The sequence below is a fragment of the Prionailurus bengalensis genome, chromosome C1 (genome assembly GCF_016509475.1).
Source record: "Prionailurus bengalensis isolate Pbe53 chromosome C1, Fcat_Pben_1.1_paternal_pri, whole genome shotgun sequence".
NCBI lineage: Eukaryota > Metazoa > Chordata > Mammalia > Carnivora > Felidae > Prionailurus > Prionailurus bengalensis.
In genome coordinates, this window is record NC_057345.1 from 71,652,929 (window position 1) to 71,673,063 (window position 20,135).

General features: G+C 46.3%; 1 long non-coding RNA gene across 1 annotated transcript; it reads right to left on the reverse strand.

The window, feature by feature from the left end:
• Window positions 1-8,341: 8,341 nt before the first annotated feature.
• Window positions 8,342-19,935, reverse strand: LOC122480710. The gene is made up of 3 exons (XR_006296632.1): window positions 19,068-19,935; window positions 10,344-10,441; window positions 8,342-9,314 (listed from the first exon to the last, which is right to left on the reverse strand). It is a non-coding gene; the product is annotated as an uncharacterized LOC122480710 (long non-coding RNA).
• Window positions 19,936-20,135: the final 200 nt, after the last annotated feature.

Below are 20,135 nucleotides of genomic sequence, written 5' to 3' on the forward strand. Positions count from 1 at the left end.
TGATACGGTTTTGGCCAATGGGCTGAAAGTGGAAGTCTCCCAGGGAGCTTGGAAAAATAGTTTTCTCAGTAATAAAAGACATGGGAGGAGTTTCTCTTACTTTTCTCTCTTTCTGCGTTGGATGCAGAGAATGCGATGTTTAGGGCTGCTATACCCATGTCACCATGAAGAGAAGGTCAGGAGAACATAGAAATTCTCACCCATCACCCTGGCACCACTGAGCGGCTCGACTACCCTGGAACTGCTCACCTCTCCCCTCGTGAGACAGTTAAATGACTCTAAGGTTTAGGCCACTGAGAGCTGAATACTTGGATAGAATCCAAAGTCTTGTGACTTAAAACTTCTTGCTGATACAAATGTCTGTCTCAGGGGGGGATCATTGTAAAGATTAACTGAGATAGTGCGTGTCAAGTGCCTAGCACAAAACTATCATTCCATAAATAGTAATAATCAATACATGGGGGAAATTAGGATCTATAGTTATTTGCTTTTTAACTTCCTACTTTTCAATATCTCTAGCTCACTAATTTATGCTTGTGCTGAGAAATACAGTGAGGTCTCAGAGGCTCGACTACATTTGTTGAGTGGTTTATATCCTTATTTGGGCTCCTGGAATAGGAGCTCCCCAAGGGCAGGGGATGTGTCTAATTCATCATTAAGCTCCATGCCTGGCATGTAGGATGCCCTAAGTGAATGTTTTTGGGTGGATGGATGGATGGATGGATGGACAAGTAATCAAACCCCAGAGTCTTTGCAGAATACCCTCTTACCCATCATCAGGCCTAGAAGCTTCTTGTCTGTATAATACCAAACCTGAACATCAGACTCTTATGGGAATTGGCATTTTTTATTTTAAACTTGTAACCAGCGATGTTTTACAATCTACCCAGTGAGGTTTCTACCCGGGCTAAGAATGCAATTGAGTATTCTCCCAGCCCAGCATGAGCAAACTTGTCTATTGCTTTGATGGAACACCTAAATTTACCACAAGTCCTTTATATAATAGGACTGTTTTTTATCCAAGAGGAAAGAAATGACTTGCACAGAGGAGTCTTAAGAAAATTGCTTACTACAAAGTAAAAGTGATGATTTTTATTATACCCACAGGACTGCCCTCTCCTCCCCCCCCCCCCAAAAAAAAGAAACGTTCACAATAACCAACTTCTGTTGGGACTTCAACGAGCCAAGATAATCTGATGTCTATGGCTATAGTTATTGTCTCATTTGCTAAAGAGATTGCTAAATTAGGGAATAGATGTTGAAGCAAGGATTGAGGAACAATGCGAGATGCTCATACCGTGCTTCTGATCAATTAGCCCAGACAATATCACTTTATCACTTGTTCTTCTCCTGCATAGCCTGCTATCCCTCATCTATGCAAATGAATCAGGATGTGTGTGTGTATGTGTGTGTGTGTGCTTTCACTCCATTCTTACCTCCAAGGTTTCTTTCTTGTGCATTGAAATTCTGCAGGTGAAGACCACCGAAGAGATTTCATCCTCTAACTTTTACATTGTGATGGTCAACAGAAGTCACCACATTTTCCTCTAGCTCGTGTCTTTCCGTACTCCTGTATCAGTAAGGAGTTTCTATTTATTGCTAATTCTAGACTGGAAATAATGTTTAATGAATATATTGTTTGGAGGTGGGTGGTCTAGCCCTGGTTTGGTGGTTCTGTGGTGTCAGCAGGAACTGAAGCTCTTCTATCTTTCTGTTTTAGCATGTGGTTTCCACTTTGAGGCTGCCTTATGTTCCAAGATTGGTCACGACTCCAGCCATGAAGCCTGCCTTCCAGATAAAAAGCAGAGGGAAGAGAGGAAGAGAAAAGGAATGCATCTCAACTCTTTTTCCTCTTTAAGGAACCTTCCTGGAAGTTCCACCCAGTAGCGTCCATTTATATTTCATTGGCCAGAAGCTAGTCATTTGGGTATAACTGTTTGCAAGGGAAGCTGGGAAATGTAATCTTTTGGCTGGTGTGTTGCCACCCTGCATACAACTTGAGCTCATTATTAGGAAAGTAGGAGAGGATGTATGTAGAATAGAAACAGTATATGCCTTGTCTCATCTTTACTTTGCTCTTTCACCCCCAAGATCTATCTGAGTTCCGACCTCTGATCTGTTTTGGGTTTTGTTCTCCCTTAAACCAGTGTTGAACTTTTAATGTTTATTATCTATTCCCTGCACAGAGACACCACTTGTGGTGTTGTTAGTAATGTATTTTTTTAAAAATTTTTTAACGTTTATTCATTTTTGAGAGACAGTGAGAGATAGAGCATGAGTTGGGGAGGAGCAGAGAGAGAGGAAGACACAGAATCTGAAGCAGGCTTCAGTCTGCGAGTGTCAGCACAGAGCCTGATGTGGGGCTGAAACTCACAAACTGTGAGATCATGACTTGGGCCGAAGTCAGACACTTAACCAACTGAGCCACCCAGGCACCCCATTAGTGATGTGTATCAATCAGAACAGACTGAGCTATTCCATTCAGCTTGATGGTACTCTCACTTAAGACAGAAGCCTAATGCCTCCGGGGTAACCTGCCATTATTGCCAACACCACCAAAGACAGGTACAGAAAGAAGCAAACAACCTGTTAATTGAGCCGTCTTACCATGTCCCACTCGATCCTTCCAGCTAACATCCCTAAGAGGTAAGTGCAATTATTAATCTTCATTTTACAGATGAGGAAATCAAGGATCAGAGAAGTTAAGTAAGTTGCACAAGATCACATAGCTCTGAGGAGAATCTGAACACAGATGTGTTTTATCCCAGAGTCTTTCCTACTGTATATTTAAATAACTTCTGCACTGTCTCCCCAAAATGAAACTAGGCCCAAACCGGAGCCTACAGATGTGTGGGGTCTTCCCCCAGAACACACCGGCCCAGCCTGATCAGGATTACTAATTTCAGAGGCTCCTTTGGTCCTTGCCCAATCTGCATGACGGAAGGAGGAGGGGCAGTGAAAAGGTTCACCACTGGTCTGGTCCTCAACCTCAGTGCTGCCAAACTTCTTTGCCATCATGGCACATGTTAAAAAGTGCTCATATTTGTACAGCATGGGGTAACAGAGGTTGATCCAGGCCCCCTCCTACCAGAGGTGGAGGGGCCCACGTCTTGTCTGGTCCCATGTTCTTTACTTATGCTGTCTTCTCTGCCAGGAGCATGAATGTCCTTTTTCTGTTCCAGCCTCCAATCCAAGATCCCACATTGCGCATTGCGTTTAGTTGGCCTGTCTTTTCAGCCTCCTCCTGTCTGTGACAGCTTCTTGGTCTTTCCTAGTCTTCCATGACCTTGATACTTCAGAGAGTACCAGGCAGTTATTTTTGCAGTGTCTCTCAAGTTGGGTTTGTTTGACATTTTCTTAGAATTAGTTTGAGGTTATGCATTTTTTATCAAGACTGCCTTAGAAGTGATATGTCCTTATAGATCAATGGAACAGAATACAGAGCCCAGAAATGGGCCCACAAATGCACGGCCACCTAATCTTCAAAAAAGCAGGAAAAAATATCCAATAGAAATAAAAGACAGTTTCTTCAGCAAATGGTGCTGGGAGAACTGGACAGCAACATCCAGAAGAATGAAACTGGACCACTTTCTTACACCATACACAAAAATAAATTCAAAATGGATGAAAGACTTAAATGAGCAACAGGAAACCATCAAAATCTTACAGGAGAAAATGGGCAGCAACCTCTTTGACCTTAGCTGCAGCAATTTCTTACTAGACATGTATGTCTCTGGAGGCAAGGGAAACAAAAGCAAAAATGAACTATTGGGACCTCATCAAGATTAAAAGCTTCTGCACAGCGAAGAAAACAATCAACAAAACTAAAAGGCAACCAATGGAATTGGAGGAGAGATTTGCAAATGACATATCAGATAAAGATCAGTATCCAAAATCTATAAAAAGAACTTATCAAACTCAACAACCAAAAAACAAATACTTCAGTAAAGAAATGGGCGGAAGACATGAACAGACACTTTTCCAAAGAAGACATCCAGATGGCTAACAGACACATGAAGAGATGCTCAACATCACTCATCATCAGGGAAATACAAATCGGAACCATAAATACCACCTCACACCTGCCAGAATGGCTAAAACTAACAACTCAGGCAACAACAGATATTGGCACGGATGCAGAGAAAAGGGACCCTTTTGCACTGTTGGTGGGAATGAAAACTGGTACAGCCACTTTGGAAAACAGTATGGAGGTTCCTCTAAAAATAGAACTACCATACAACCCAGCAATTGACTGCTAGATATTTTTATCCAAAGGATACAAAAATGCTCATTAGATGGGGCACCTGGGTGGCTCAGTTGGTTGAGCGTCCAACTTCAGCTCAGGTCATGATCTCACGGTTCGTGGGTTCGAGACTTGCGTTGGGCTCTGTGCTGACAGCTCAGGGCCTGGAGCCTGCTTTGGATTCTGTGTCTCCCTCTCTCTCTGCTCCTCCCCTGCTCACACTCTGTCTCTCTCTCAAAAATAAATAAAGATTAAAAAAAATTTTTTTAAATGCTCAAAGGGGCACATGCACCCCAATGTTTATAACAGCACTATCAACAATAGCCAAATTATGGAAAGAGCCCAAATGTCCATCCACTCATGCATGGATAAAGAAGATGTGGTATAATATATAATAGAATATTACTCAGTGATCAAAAAGAATGAAATCTTGCTATTTGTGCCACGTGGATGGAACTAGAGTGTATTACGCTAAGTGAAATAAGCCAATCAGAGAAAGACAAGTAGCGTATGATTTCACTCATCTGTGGAATTTAAGAACCAAAACAGATGAACACAGGGAAGGGAAGGAAAAATAAGATAAAAACAGAGAGGGAGGCAAACCATAATAGACTCTTAAATACAGAGAACAAACTAAGGGTTGCTGGAGGGGAGATGGGTGGGGGGATAGGCTAAATAAGTGATGGGCACTAAGGAGGACACTTACTGGAATGAGCACTCGGTGTTCTATGAAAGTGATGAATCACTGGGTTTTACTCCTGAAACCAATACTACACTGTATGTTAACTAACTTGAATTTAAATGCATACATTCTTTTAAACAGTGATTTGTCCTTCTCAATCATACCAGGGGGCAGAGAATATGGGTATGTCTTAATACTGGCGATGCTGACCACGATCCTTTGGAGAAGGTGATGTCGGCTGGATTTCCGCACTGTGAAGTTACTGTTTTCTCTTTGTAATTACTAAGTGTCTTGGCAGAGATGCTTTGAGACTACTCAAATAATGTGTTTCCCTTCAAACTTCTGCATGTAATTCTAGCATCCATCTGTGGATCTTGCCTGTGGTGTTTTAAGGTGATTTTCTATGTCCCTCGTGTCCCTCGTGTATAATTGTAATTCTTCTGCAAAGAAGATCTGTCCCTTCCCCATTTATTTATTCATCGATTTATTTATATTTGTATTGACTCATAGTTATTTCATTCTATGAGCTATAGTCTAATATTACCATTCTTTATTTTGCTCACAAACTGTTACAGCTCTGGCTGTTGAAAGCTCTTTCATGTTAGTTCCTATGCCTTTTTTTTTTTTTTTTCAACGTTTATTTATTTTTGGGACAGAGAGAGACAGAGCATGAATGGGGAAGGGGCAGAGAGAGAGGGAGACACAGAATCGGAAACAGGCTCCAGGCTCCGAGCCATCAGCCCAGAGCCTGACGCGGGGCTCGAACTCACGGGCCGCGAGATCGTGACCTGGCTGAAGTCGGACGCTTAACCGACTGCGCCACCCAGGCGCCCCCCTATGCCTTTTTGACATGCTATTGTCCTTTCGAGGTTACTTCCTTACTTCCCTGCACCACACAACTGCTCCAGATTTCTCCATTATTTTCCCTAACTCGGTTCTACAATCAACCACTCTTCCAATGGGCCCTGGTTCCTTTCATTGGAGAATGGTTTTAGAAAACAAGATCTGGATGCTCAGTAGCACTCTCATTATAAGATAATTTAGAATCGAAATATGATTCCAATTTTAGAGATAAGAAGTATGTGGATTTGTGAGGTTACATGATTCCCAGTGTTACACAGGGTGGATCCTGTATTCTGAGCCTCTCTACTAGTGTATATGCCTCATTTATTAAAAACATGAATTACTATTTGGGAAAAAAAGTGCAGATGTGCCAGATAAATGTGATTTCTGGTTGATGGAATGTCATATAAAGTAGGTTTATATATAAAAACAACCTTGGCATAAGTGTTTTTGGATTGACTTTGTTGAATGAATCATCATCATCAAATACTTCTTGGTCTCTGTGAAATATCCTATGGTTCGTGTGCTTTAATTCCTTTCCAGAAAATGGTAGGGGATATGTAAAGTAATAAAGAACATAGAAAAAAACGCCAGGGCAGGTTCACTTTTCGGATCCCCATGGTCTTGGATGGAAACGTGATGGCGGGGTTTACCCTCTCTTTGCCATGTTGCTTTAGTAAGCCAGGAAACCAAGGCTTAGGAATAGGGACCTGAGTTTGGCAAGTGGGAGCAGAGTGGAGCTACAATTGAGGTCTTCAGGCTGGATCCCGTCTGCCTTTGAGCGTCATTATCTGAGCAGGACAGGATGACAGTATCCCCAGACAGTGAGCCTGGGTCGGCAGGACCACAGACAAATTTTCCGTACTTTGTGGCCCAGGCCCTTGGGTTAGTCTATACTGCTGGGAAGAGACCTAGCAACTCCGCTCTCTTCCTGTCCCTCCTGTGTTTAATCCTCAATATTGTAACACTTCCTGCTTCCGTTAGTAGTGGCTAAGAATCCAAGACAGCATAGGTAGAGAAAGGAAAACATGGTGGTGTGACTGAATGAGATTGATCCAGAGGTAGATCTGATTTCTAATCCCAGATTTGCACTAACTGGTTGTTTACACAGGCAAGCTCTTTTATCTCTCTGAGCTCCTCTTACCTGGTCTTAAAATGATAGGGTCTGGCCAGATGACCTCTTAGGCCCCATCCTCCTTTGAAATTCTTGGAAACTATAAATTCCTTTTCAGAATTTCCCTGAAAGGTCCTTGGGCCATCCCCAGGCTCATTGGTAGAACTCTGGCGCCATCTAGTGGCCAACCCAGAGGACTCTTTCTCCTAAAAGGCTTTCTGCTCTCAGGTCTCGCCTCAATTGAAGCAAGAGAACAAAGCAGGTTCTGCCCTTCTTTGCAGGAGTGCGGCAAACTGCCAGACCAAGGAGAAACACATATTTAATTCATGTCCTAGGAAGATATTTTGTGCGAACACTGCTACTTCCTATGGCACAGGCTGCGGTGTGGTGGGCATGTGGTTACAAAGCCAGGCTCCTGATGTCAGGAACACCCAGAGAGGCCCTCTGATAAATGCAATCGGGAGGCGATGTGTTTGGGTTGCTCCCTGTGTGCTAATCTGTTACCCGCTGGTCCTTATGCTTTCGGCTGCTCCCCAGTTAACACTCATTAAGCATGCATGTAGTGCTTCCATCCTGAGCCTTGGCCCCGCTGTCAGAACCCTCCTCCAGACATCTGCAGCAGGAAGAGGACGGAAGGACCCCTTGGGTCTCCTGCTGACCTGGAACAGGGATCCTTCCCATTTGGAAGGTCCCTCTGGAGTTTCCCTTTTCCTGACGTTCTCATCTAAATGAAGATCACTTCTGAAGTCAGCCTGACCCCAGGCTGAATCACCTGAGTCATCCTTGGGCTGTGGTGCACTTATCCCACACACCTTGGCATTTGCCAAATGTTGCCATTAATCCCAGAATGACAGCCACTACCTGACGGCTCATCGTTCCTCTCACGGTAACTGCAGATCACCTGGAGCCAAAAGCTCCAAATCTTTTGCTTTTTAGTTTCTATATCCTGGCGAGGCAAGTACAAACAGCATTGTTGGTGCCCCTCATACAGGCAAGAAAAGCAAGGACAAAACTGCGTTATGTGACTCTCCTCACGTATGCAAATAGGGAGTGGCAGGGTTACAATAAAACAAAGGAGTTCTGACTCCCTGTTCAATTCTGTTTGGAAATTCGTTTTTCATGGTCTCAATGAGGGGCCGTTGGTTCATTAATTTTCACCACAAACACTATTGAGAACCATTAACTGCCTGTACCTTAAAATTTTTTTTTTTTAACGTTGATTTATTTTTGAGACAGAGAGAGAGACAGAGCATGAACGGGGGAGGGTCAGGGAGAGAGGGAGACACAGAATCTGAAACAGGCTCCAGGCTCTGAGCGGTCAGCACAGATCCCGACGTGGGGCTCGAACTCACGGACCGCGAGATCATGACCTGACCCGAAGTCAGACGCTTAACCGACTGAGCCACCCAGGCGCCCCTGCCTGTACCTTAAATAGCCGTGTGTGCACATGTGTGTATGTGTGTGTTTCCCCTGCCAAGCAAGACAATGTGGTCACTGGGTAGAGAGACCATGGGGCTGGGGACCAGAAAAGCTGGGTTTTTAATGTGGCCACCGCCAAGATGGGGGGCCTGGGAAGTCACAACCACTGAGGCTTTCATTTCCTTATCTGTGAAATAAAGAGAGCGCATTTCTGATTTGGGGTGTGTTTCAATATCTTTAACCCTGGATCTATCCAAACAAAACAATTCAGTGAGGTTACCTTTGCCTAGTAACTAAGTATCATTCACCTGGCTAGTCCAGATTGTTCAGGTGGGTTTATTGCTTTATTGATTTTTAAGTTTTTTGTTTTTCTTTTCTTCTGAGTGACCTGGCCTGTTCTTGGTACAGAATTCCATTCTCAGGTTATAAATTCCTTCAGGACAGCAATGGCTAATAGGTTTCAACTTGAGCGCCCTTCAAGTCAGTGAGCAATGGCTGTTGGGAGATCTGTGTGAAGGTTTCTGAGGCCATGTTCTGAGGCTCCATGGGATAGTGGTTGGTTAGCCATGCCTGCAGTGGGCATGGGCTGGGGAAATGTGGAGGGTGAGGGCTGTATCTGTGATAGCAGTGACGAATTTGAGAGGGGCAAGGGGAACCATGCCCCTTGTGCCCAGAGTGACAGAGCTCCTTGGAAGTGAGAGCTGGGATGGGAATCCAGGCCTCTTCCCTTCAAGTTCAGGTACTTCCCACCTGGTCTCCCTCTTTATTGGTTGTTGGCAATCAGGTGCTTAGAAGATGCTCTTTGATGACGATGACGATGATGATGATGACACTAATGGCTGTGACAGCAGGCTCTCTGCCCGTGCAGTTGTGGGTACTCCATAGATGTGTTTCTTCCTTTCTGCAGGAGAGAAGAGCGTAACCCTCGACAGGAGATGGGCCAGGTGCCTTTCATAAGTGTTCCAAAGATTCATGTCCTCCTTTCTCCTCCTGGCCAGTCCCAAGAGAGACTCCTGAAAGATAATGCCTTGCACAAGTGACAGGTAGCAGGTGGAGAGGATCCGGAGGGGAGCGGAGGGCAGCAGGACAATGGGGCCAGCCTTCTTGGCCTCACAGAGGGGTATCTCAGCGAACAGCGATGGCCTGTGGCCTTCCAAATGGCAAAGGCACGGTCCCAGCGAGGTCCACTGTGGAGGGGCTCTCCGCCCAGATGGACCTGCTGTACTGTGAAGGAACATTCTGTGTTCCTCGGCTGGCAGTGAGCACTCAGCCTATCAGCCTCCCCTGACTGCACACCAAGGGCCCTGATGTGAGGGCACCCTGGAACTTCTGCCCGGAGCAGATGCCTGGGCTTTCTGTTCCCACAGAGCAGCCTTGCCTGGGGCGGTCTATCAGTCTTTCTCCGCTGGGAGGCAGCCACCTGTCCTGAGCTGTGCATGGAGCCTCCTCACAGGGCCCAGGAGGGAGGATGCTGCCTGGGTGGAGGATGCTGTCTGGTCTGGCTCCAGGCATAGGAGGCTGGGGGCCCATCCCAGGCCCTGGAGCCTGAATGCCCTTTTGTTTGCAACGAAATCAATCTACCCTTTAAAAAAGCATCCAGTGGCCAAAGTCCCAGGTAAAAAGCTGTGCTGCTGGGGTGGGGGCGGGAGGGGCAGAATTCCTCAAGCTCTGTGGGCCTCGAACCGTCTCCAGGAAAGGCCCGGGCCTGGCTGGCAGTGTAGATGGGATTCCCCCCAACACACACACCTCTCTTTGCAGGCAGGTAACTCCACAGTGAAGAATAATAACCAAAGCCATGTCTCAGAGCTTTCAGAAAAGGGGCTCTGGATCCTGGCTTCAGGTTTGGGAAAGGCCTGGGTTTCCTGGAGCAAAACGCCTTAGAGTCCGCCTCCGGACATCCTCTCCCAGGATCCTCCTTAGGTCAAATGCAGGACCCACCCAGCTCCCACCTGACTCTGATCTCACAAAGTAACAGCCTTCACGGGCCCGGAGGCTGACTGGCCAAGAAGTCCAACGATAAAAGAAACCCCGTTGGTACTCACACTCCAAAGTGCCTTGTCTTTCTTCTGCAAGACTATTCCTTTCTTTGCCACCATTGGTTTACATTCTTCAATCAAGGAAGCGCCAAGAGGCCAGAAGCCTGCAACACACGGTATGCTTATTTCCATAGCAGGATTATCGACACAGGGTTAGTAACCGAACATATTTTGGGTCCTGAGGGAGTTTACTTGTCAAAGGTGAATTTGTTCTCCATCGGCGGAGACATGGCCCTAAGTTTCTGTCTCCAGGGATTCCATGGAGGTCCTTGTGGGGCAGGAGCAAACACGCCATTGTTTAGGCTAAGCTGCATCCCCACAACCTGAGCCATCCTTACTCTCGAGATTGGGTATGGACATTTTTGGAAGGATTCCTGATCCAAGCGACCATGTCAGAGTTCTTTCTACACCTGGCCTTCTTTCATGCATTTCTCTGCATTTTATTGCAAGGCAGAGGCTGTCCCTGTGCCTATAAACACTCCCTGCCATCCTCAGGAGGAAGGGCCCTCGGACAAATAAGTGAACAAGGTTTTATCGAATACTATGTTCCAGGCTCTGTGCCAGCCTCAGGGAGCCCTGTGGGTCCTCAAGAGGAGATATGAGATATGGGGGCAGGGGGAATCAGCATAAAGTGTTACAGGTGACAAGTTAGAAGTAATTATCGTGTTCAGTGGGGAGGGCACAGAGTAGGAGCCAGTATTTCCTCTGTGGGTAAGGAGATGAAGGGAAGAGGGTGGGGAAAGCATCCCCCACCACCTGCAATTGTTTTCGAAATGAAAGTCACAACGTGGAGCTCTTCTGTATACTCTTAAATCCGCGTGCCAGGCTTCAGGCCTCGTGGTCCCGGATGTCTGCCTGCCCAGCCTGGTGGGGGACCAACATCTGGGGCATAGGTCAAGTTCTCCAAGTTCCAAGAAGATGGGTAGGACAAGATTGTCAGTATCCTAATTTCCCACAGTGGGAGCTCTATTTGTCCCTAAGAGAGTATAGCCGTCTGAGGAAAGGCCAGTCCTCTGGCATGGTCTTGCCCAGGACATCCCAAACAGATGTTTTCTTCAAAAGGAGCTATGTTTTCCGGGAGTTCGAGCCCCGCGTCGGGCTCTGGGCTGATGGCTCAGAGCCTGGAGCCTGTTTCCGATTCTGTGTCTCCCTCTCTCTCTGCCCCTCCCCTGCTCATGCTCTGTCTCTCTCCGTCCCAAAAATAAATAAACGTTGAAAAAAAAAGGAGCTATGTTTATTTAAGAAATACTCTAAGTTCGGGCTACAATCAATCAATCAATCAAAAGAAGCAGCAACCCATCCAGAGCCACAGACCTGAACAAGGCCCAGGAAATCCAGCTAGGTTTGTCAGCGGGCCACAGAGTTGTGATTTCACATGGTATGGCTAAGGGAAAACAGCTGCCCTGAGCACTTCTGGGCCTACCTCACATCATCAGTGACAGTCTGGGGTCTCCATGCACCCAAATGCATGATTGCATTCATTCACGCACCCTATCCAGCAGAGTTACCGTAGATAGTTTCGTTACGTAGCATATATATTAACATGGAGAAAAATGTCTACACCACAGACAATAACTCACAGCTAAGGACCAAAGACGGCTTCCAGAATCCTTACCTTGCCAAGCTCACTGCTCAGTGCGGATACAAAGAAGCTCAGTTCTAACACGAAGTATGGGAATTGCAAGGTCAAAGGAGTTCAAGGAGCATGCTCTCCTTTTTGCTATTTGTTATTTTATTTAACTTAGTCTTCCCTGTAGCTTAATGTCCCTGCTCTGGGCAGGCTTTGGGAAACACACATCTGCTCATTGCAATCTCCGAAAGCACTTAGAATTTACAAGCCTTGCACTTTGGTGAAACTCCGTGCTCTTCTAAGGAGCCTCTAAATCAGTCTCCACTAGGGGTTCTGAGGTGCCTTATTATGTCCAATTCGCTCTCTATCCGGATCTTAATGGGATGTGTGAAACCTTGGTGAGGCAGTGCCGGAATGTTTACCGTTCACTGCCCCTTGGCTACTCTGGCCTCCCCTAGACAGAAACTCTTTGTTCACATAGCCCCATCATGTCTCCCCAGCAGGTGCCATCCACGGGGCCATAACATCAGGGACACAGGTTGCTACATCTCAGCAGCCACCAGGTAGAGCCAGGAGCAAAACCTGCTTTTGTTTTCGCTTACTGAAAACCGTGATCTGAGCTGTGTGCTGCCATTAAAAAATAATTCGCGAGTTTAAAAGCAGTAAACTATCCATGGCCACAGGTTACTTTTAAGACATGCTCTTTTTCCTTGAGGAAGCTGCACTATCAGTAATGACTCCTGGAGGGAGAGAGGGAGGGAGAAGGGCGGGAAGCAGACCAGGGAGGGGAGCTCCCGCAGCAGTCACTTCAGGCTATAACTTTCCAAGCAAAGAAAATGGCTGAGCCGGTTCAGATCCCCTCCAGCCTGGATTGCTTTGCTCTTCAGGGCCTCAGGGCTCACTGGAGCACAGCTCAGCGCCTCAGCGGGTCAGGCCTTGTCCGGCACTCTGCTGGAGGCTTGTCCCACATAAACAACAGCGCCAGTGCCTGACATCTGGTTTTAGGCTGCATCATTATCTAGAATCCTAATCTGTTCAGAAGGGATGCATTATACTCAGCTGCCTGCATTATGCATTTACACGGTCCCCTCCACACGGCAGACACCGCTCTAGGCACCGAGACCTCAGAGGTGAACCCAACACGGATGCCGTCATCATGGGGCTGATGTTCTTATGGAAGCAGCCAGACAAGAAACAAATAAACACATTAATATATAATATAGCAGCTGGTAGTGATCTGTGCCATGGAAAGCATAAAGCAAAGGGGAAGGCTATGGGCTGCTCTGGGTGGGGTGGCCAGGGAAGGTCTGCTGACGAGGCGGCCCTTTGAACAGGGAGTCCTGAACGGAGAGCATTTCAGAGGGAACAGCAGGTGCTCAGCAAAAGGAAGAACCTGGCAAAGAGCACGGCAGACACTAAAACCAGCTGCTACTGTTAAGTGCTTACTATGTACGTAATCGAGCACTTTACATACACCCTGTGCTGCTTTAATGCATTGTCTCATTTAATTGTCACAACAGTCCTATGACCCAGGTAGAATTATTCTATTTTACAGATAGGAAACAGAAGCTGAAGCACGACCTAATTTGCCTCAGATCACATAGTTAGGACATGGCAGAGTTGAGGCTTGAGCCTGGGTCTGGTCTCAGTCCAAACACCCACGTTCCTAACCTTTAAGATATCGTGCCCTATGCTGCTGTAGTGGAGAGCACTCCCAGACCCACAGGGTTTAGTGTGGAGGAAATACTTTTGACTGCCAGCTGCACGGAAGATGCTTTGCTCATCATGCAAACCGCTTTCTTGTATGATTGTTTTCTCTCTTACTTAGAAACATTGTCCAAAGTTGCGTTTTGGGTGGTCTCTTGAGTCTTTGCTGCTTCTCTCTTCTTTTTTAAAAAAATTTAAGTTTATTTATTTATTTTTGAAAGAGAGAGAGACAACATGAGCCAGGGAAGGGCAGAGAGAGAGAGAGAGAGGGAGGGAGGGAGGGAGAGAGAATCCCAAGCAGGCTCTGCGCTGACAGCGCAGTGGGGCTCAACCTGGGGCTTGAACCCACAAACCTGTGAGATCATGACCTGAGCCAGAATCCAGAGTCAGACGGTTAATTGACTGAGCCACCCAGTCGCCCCGCTGTTTCTCTTTTACAAGGCAAATGTGGTTGCTCCCAGGATGCCCACGAATGCCACTCTGTTCCCACCTTTATTCCCGGGCTTCCTAGGGGTGCCACAAAGTTGCAGTGCTCTCTCAAGAACCTGGCATGTGGAGCTCAGAAATGTAAGACTGCTTTGTTCTTACGTTAGCCCTGAGATCAGAAGTGATTATCAGAGGACAGCCATCTTGGTGAATGCCTCATCTAGCAGGACCACATGGACACAGTGCGGTTTGGTAGAAAGAATACCAATTTGGAATCAGTAACTCTGCAATTTTGCAGAGTCAGACCAAAAAAAAAAAAAAAAAAAAAAAAAATCTGCCTGATCCTGAGCAGATAAATCAGTAATTTTCTCAGAGCCTCAGAGTCCTCATCTACAAAACAGGAATGATCATGCCTACTTCTTTCTACCCTTTTCAGCAGTGACAAGAGAGTATCCCCAGGAGAATATGCTTCTCGTGAAGGAGCTCCTTCATCCTTCCCCAGAAGAGAAGAGAAAACACAAACAAAGAGCTTGGTGTGGAGCTCAATTCCTGTCTCCTAGATGTGAAAAGCCTGAAGGCTATAAAATCGCCCTGGAATTCATCCACACCCAAACAGTAGTTTTGTGTGTTGGCTCTTCCACTGCCTTGGGGAGGCAAAGCAAGGTCACTGAAAGATCTCTCTCCAGGGGCGCCTGGGTGGCTCAGTCGGTTAGGCATCTGACTCTTGGTTTTGGCTCAGGTCATGGTCTCACAGTTCCTGGGATTGAACTCTGCGCTGACAGTGCAGAACCTGCTTGGGATCCTCTCTCTCCCTCTGTCTCTGCCCCTCCCCTGCTTGTGCTCTTTCTCACTCTCTCAAAATAAATAAATACACTTTAAAAAATTAAAAAAAAAAAAGAATAACTTTTTTAACGTTTATTTGTTTTTGAGACAGAGAGAGACAGAGCATGAACGGGGGAGGGTCAGGGAGAGAAGGAGACACAGAATCTGAAACAGGATCCAGGCTCTGAGGCTCAGAGCCCGATGCGGGGCTCGAACTCACGGAGTGTGAGATCGTGACCTGAGCCGAAGTCGGCCGCCCAACCGACTGAGCCACCCAGGCGCCCCAAGAATAACTTTTAAAAAGACAGAAGTGGAACTGAAAGCACCCTGAGTCCAGATGAGTGAGAAAACATCTCAATAAGCACATTTTAGATTTAACAAGCCCAAAATGACCCCAAATACAAATATGCATGGGGTAGCTGTGGATGTGATTAGTGGTTACGATATGGATTTTAAGCCAATCCCTTTGAGTTCGGATGGTGGCCCTGCCACTTACTAGCTATGTGACTTCAGGTGACTTAATTGCCATCTCTGTACCTTTATTTCACCCTTCGTAAAATGGAGAATAGTAGTACCTACCCCAGATTATTATGAAATTTAATAAGCAAATGCGCGCGCACACACACACACACACACTAGTCCCTGACAAATTAAGCAACATTTAAGCTTTGGCCATTATTATGAGGAACGGACCAGGTTTAGGGAGGAAAATTCCAGGCCGTGAGAAAGATGCTATCACTTAATTATCCAGGGAACGGCATTCCCTAGGGAAAGCAATCCAAAGTGTACCAGGAAAGGCCACTCCGCTCCGTGGCTGAAGATACGTGGTGATCTTGGTTGGGTGCGGATGAAAGCTCCGCACCGGTCCCGGAGAGTAGGAGGGATGTTAAGTGTATGCTGCATTGTCGTTAATTAATTTCTCAAGGGCTGCAGTAATCAGGAGGCTCATTAATGCGTTTCAGCCTGCCTTTCATTTAGAGAACGAACGAGCAGTAAATGTAAATGCAGTGCACTTAGAAACCTTAGAAATCGTTCCGCGCTGTAGTAGGAGGGGGGAAACCCTGCTACGTCTCTAAGGAAAAGAAAAAACCCACAAGGGCTTCTTTAATCACGTGAGAGAGGAACAATTCCAACCCAACAGCAGCAGAAGCTCCCTGTGGCTTTTCAAAATATTATCATTTGGACCTGGTTGTCCCATTGCTCTTGTACAATGTTTAAAGATGCCATGCTCTATCCATATTTATACTCTCCCCAGCAGGGCGCTTAATCCTGACAGGCAGATTCCAGGGGCCAGGGCTTGGGGGAGCCCCTGCAAAGGATCCGCCCTAAGCTCACAGGGATGCATGGCGGAAAAGGTCCCCGAAGGCCCCCCCTACTGGAGGCTTAGCTGTTGTGTCAGGTCGGGGGCACAGGCCAGTGGCTTCTCTAATTCTTCGAGGCCAACCTCAGGGTCACATGTGCCTTCTTCACTCTAATCTTGCCCTCCCCTGAGGAGATGTTTGAAACTGTGCCAATTCCTTCTCTGAGTAGTGAGCATGTTTCCGAAGAGCCCTTTCACGGACCTGGACCTCTTCTTCCCCAGCTATTCCTAGTAAATAAATAACGTGCATAGAACTGTGCCTCCCTGATAGGAAGCCCTCTGTAAGTGTTTATTATTCTCATTGTGATTCTTATTGTTAACTGCTGGCAGACAGCGAGCCACGGGATTTCGGGGATTCTGTCCCTCCATTTTTCCACACTGGGCTTCCTCATAATAACTGCTGTACAGGTGGTCACAACCCACCATAGCATCTTAGATTGTGACTTAGACCTCCGTCCTCCCTCTTTCCCCATCCTCATCTTTAATCCACTTAGGTCGGTAACACCTATTCTCATTTTTACCCTCCCCCAGTGTGCAGAAGAGGGCCGGGCCTCGGTCTACACGGCCTCTCTACAGTAGGACATATCTCCAGTGGGCATGGAGGTTAGCCCACGGAAAGCAGAGGTTCCCATGGAAAGGGATGCCGAGTAATCTGTGACACACCACGCTCCTCCTTGGGAGTCACTTCACACCCATATAGCCCCAATTCCCCCTATCCCTATCTCTCCCAGGGGAACCTGAACATCAGACCCTCACTTGGGACCCCAACCACCCTTTCCTCTTCAGTTCAGTTCAACAAGCATCTATCGAGCACCTATTATGTGCCAACCTCTCTGCCAAGCGCTAGGGATACAAAATGAATAAGACACGTCTCTATCCTTAGGGAGCACAGAGTCTAGGGTTCAGTCACACCCAGAAACGCCACTGCAATAAATGGAAGCACAGAGGAATCTTCCTGAAGGAGATGGGGCCTGACTTGGTCATTAAGGACAAGAGTCTGAAGGAAACGGGTGATGGGTGCAGTTTTACAACTTATTTGCTCCTTCCAGTACTTGCCCAGAGGGAGCCTCCTGAGAACACTGAAGAGTCGAGCCTTTATAACGATCATGGTTTTTATACTCTGGTATTCCAAGATGTTCCCGGCCGTATGAGATTCACGTTGCTCCTTGGTTAAACGAATTCGATAATGGATATCTAATCTTGAGATATGGGGTCGAATGTTTATGGGGTGAGAATGTCAATCTCTACCTTAGTTCCTAATCTGTAAATAGAGTTTTTACTTCTCTTGAAATTCTTTCTCTTCCATGAAGCTTTCCTATTAACAAGGGTTTGTTGCTGCCTCCTGCCCTTAACCCCCTATCATGCAGTGCCACAATTGGGAACATGCCCCAGCATGTCCTCGCAGGACATAGTCCTATTTATACACGTGTGGGTCTATATCCCAATTATGGCCTGGACCTGGGTCAGCTTCTCAGATGCAACATGAATCATGTTACAACATAAAGAAGAATCTTACTTCCAGGCTTTGACATCAATTGGGTCAAGGCTGAAGTTCAAAATGTTTATTGCAACATCTAGTTTTAAACCCGAATCATGTTTCACTTTTAAGATTTTTTCCACATTTTGGGGGGCCTGGGTGGCTCAGTCAGTTAAGTGTCCGACTTCAGGCTCAGGTCATGATCTCACGGTCCGTGGGTTCAAGCCCCGTGTCAGGCTGTGTGCTGACAGCTCGGAGCCTGGAGCCTGCTTCAGATTCTGTGTCTCCCTCTCTCTCTGCCCCTCCACTGCTTGCACTCTGTCTCTCTGTCTTCCAAAAGTAAATAAACATTAAAAAAAATTTTAATAAATTAAGGTAGAACGTCAGGAAAAAGAATATATGCCACAAATAAATAAAAAGCAGATACTAGACTTAAATCCAAATACACTGAAAATTACATTGAATATAAAGAGTCTAAACATGCCAATTAAAATGTAGAGATTGTCAGGGCACCTTGGTGGCTCAGTCGGTTAAGTGTCATGATCTCACAGTCTGTGAGTTCAAGCCCCGCATTGGGATCTGGAGCCTGCTTCAGATTCTGTGTCTCTCTCTCTCTCTCCCTGCGTCTGCTCACACTTTCTCTCTCTCTCCCTCTCAAAAATAAACATTAAAAAAAATGTAGAGATTGTCATGGGGTGCCTGGGTGGCTCAGTCAGTTAAGCACCTGACTTCGGCTCAGGTCATGATCTCACAGTCCATGGGCTCAAGCCCCGCGTTTGGCTCTGTGCTGACAGCTCGGAGCCTGGAGCCTGCTTCCAATTCTGTGTCTCCCTCACTCTCTGCCCCTCCCCTGCTGATGCTCTGTCTCTCTCTCAAAACTAAGTAAACATTAAAAACATTAAAAAAATATTTTTGCTACATTTTAATGATTTTTCTAAAGGTGAAATAAAACAAAGGGTAAATTGCTTACACATGCTCTACATCTGGTAAGTTCTCAGTAACGTTGCATATGTTCATTATTATTAAGAGATAGTTCTGCTGAGGACTCAACTCATTAATACCTCTAGAGGTGGATAGAAATTTATCTGCTATGAGAAATAAGTTTGGCGTTTTCTTTATGTATATTACGTTGGTCTCACTGAACTCTCGTATTGTTCTTCAATGTTTTGTGCTTACATCTGGGCCTCCTAATTAGACTAAAAGGAGTGTGAGGGCAGTGATCTTAGATTTCTATTATATTTCCCTCACAGCACTTAGCACCATTCCTTGCAAATAGCAGACACCCAGTAAATATATCTCTATGCAATGATTGGCTCTACAAGGCTCTACAAATGAATATTAAAGTACCACATATAAAATACAAAATACCATAATAGTTGGCATCAACCGCTCCACGGTCCCTTTCGTTGTCACTGCTTCTCAGCTCAGGAAAATGAGTAGGAGGAGGGTCCTGGGTGAGGGGACAAATGCAGAGGACTGTAAACTATCCCGGCTGACCGGTTCACACACCTCAGCTTCTCCTTGTGTCTCTGTCTCACACTATCCACTGTCCCTGCGGGCTCCCGATCGTCTCTGACCTCCAGGCTCCAGGGCACCAGCTGAGGCACTAGTTTATTGCACTAAGGTGCAAACGACTTCTTCAAAGTTCAGGAGAAACCCTGGAGAGGCGGCCTGCCTCCTAGGTCACCCGCAGCAAGCCAGGGCAAACTGGGTTGGCTCCGTCCTCCCTTTCAAATAATAGGCCATTCAGTCTTTGGGAGAGAAGTGAATCAGCAACCCCAGGGCCATTCTAGCGGCCCAAACGGCTGCCAGCTGGACAGCCCGCTTCAAACAACCAATTAGTATGAGCACCACAAGTTGATTTGAGCAAATCCAGGCAGCTCTCTGCGCAAAAACTAGAAGGGCCCACATGTCCGCGTGGAAAATGAAGTTGTTTCACCTTCCCTGGCACGGTTCCACTCCAAGGAACAAGCTTTATTTCTCTCAAAACTTGGCTTCCCTTGACTTGCCAGATGAAAAATGATGTGAAGTTATTGAAATCATCTGCTAAGGGAAATGAATCCAAGCTCAGTGAAAGAGGTTTTGCTGCCAGCCTGTCTTATAAGCAAAATAGAATGGTGCCACCAGGTGAAGACAGTAGTTATTTCAGTGAGCAATTGTATTAGATGTAGAAGGTAATGAGGAATAAAGATGCTGGACCCAGCCCAATGATTTGCTACATATGCTTCTCTTTCCTGTTCTAAGGTAGCAAATGAACGGAGTGAGTTCAGCTGTGGGATGATAGAGGCTTCCCCCAATGTGGACTGACTCACAATTCATCATTCGCTGCCCGATGAAGAGACAGCACAACCCTGGGGAATCCGCAGACGTGAGATGCCAACAGTGCCTGTCCCACCCTCGATCTAATACTGCCTTTGGTGCACAGTGACCCCGGAG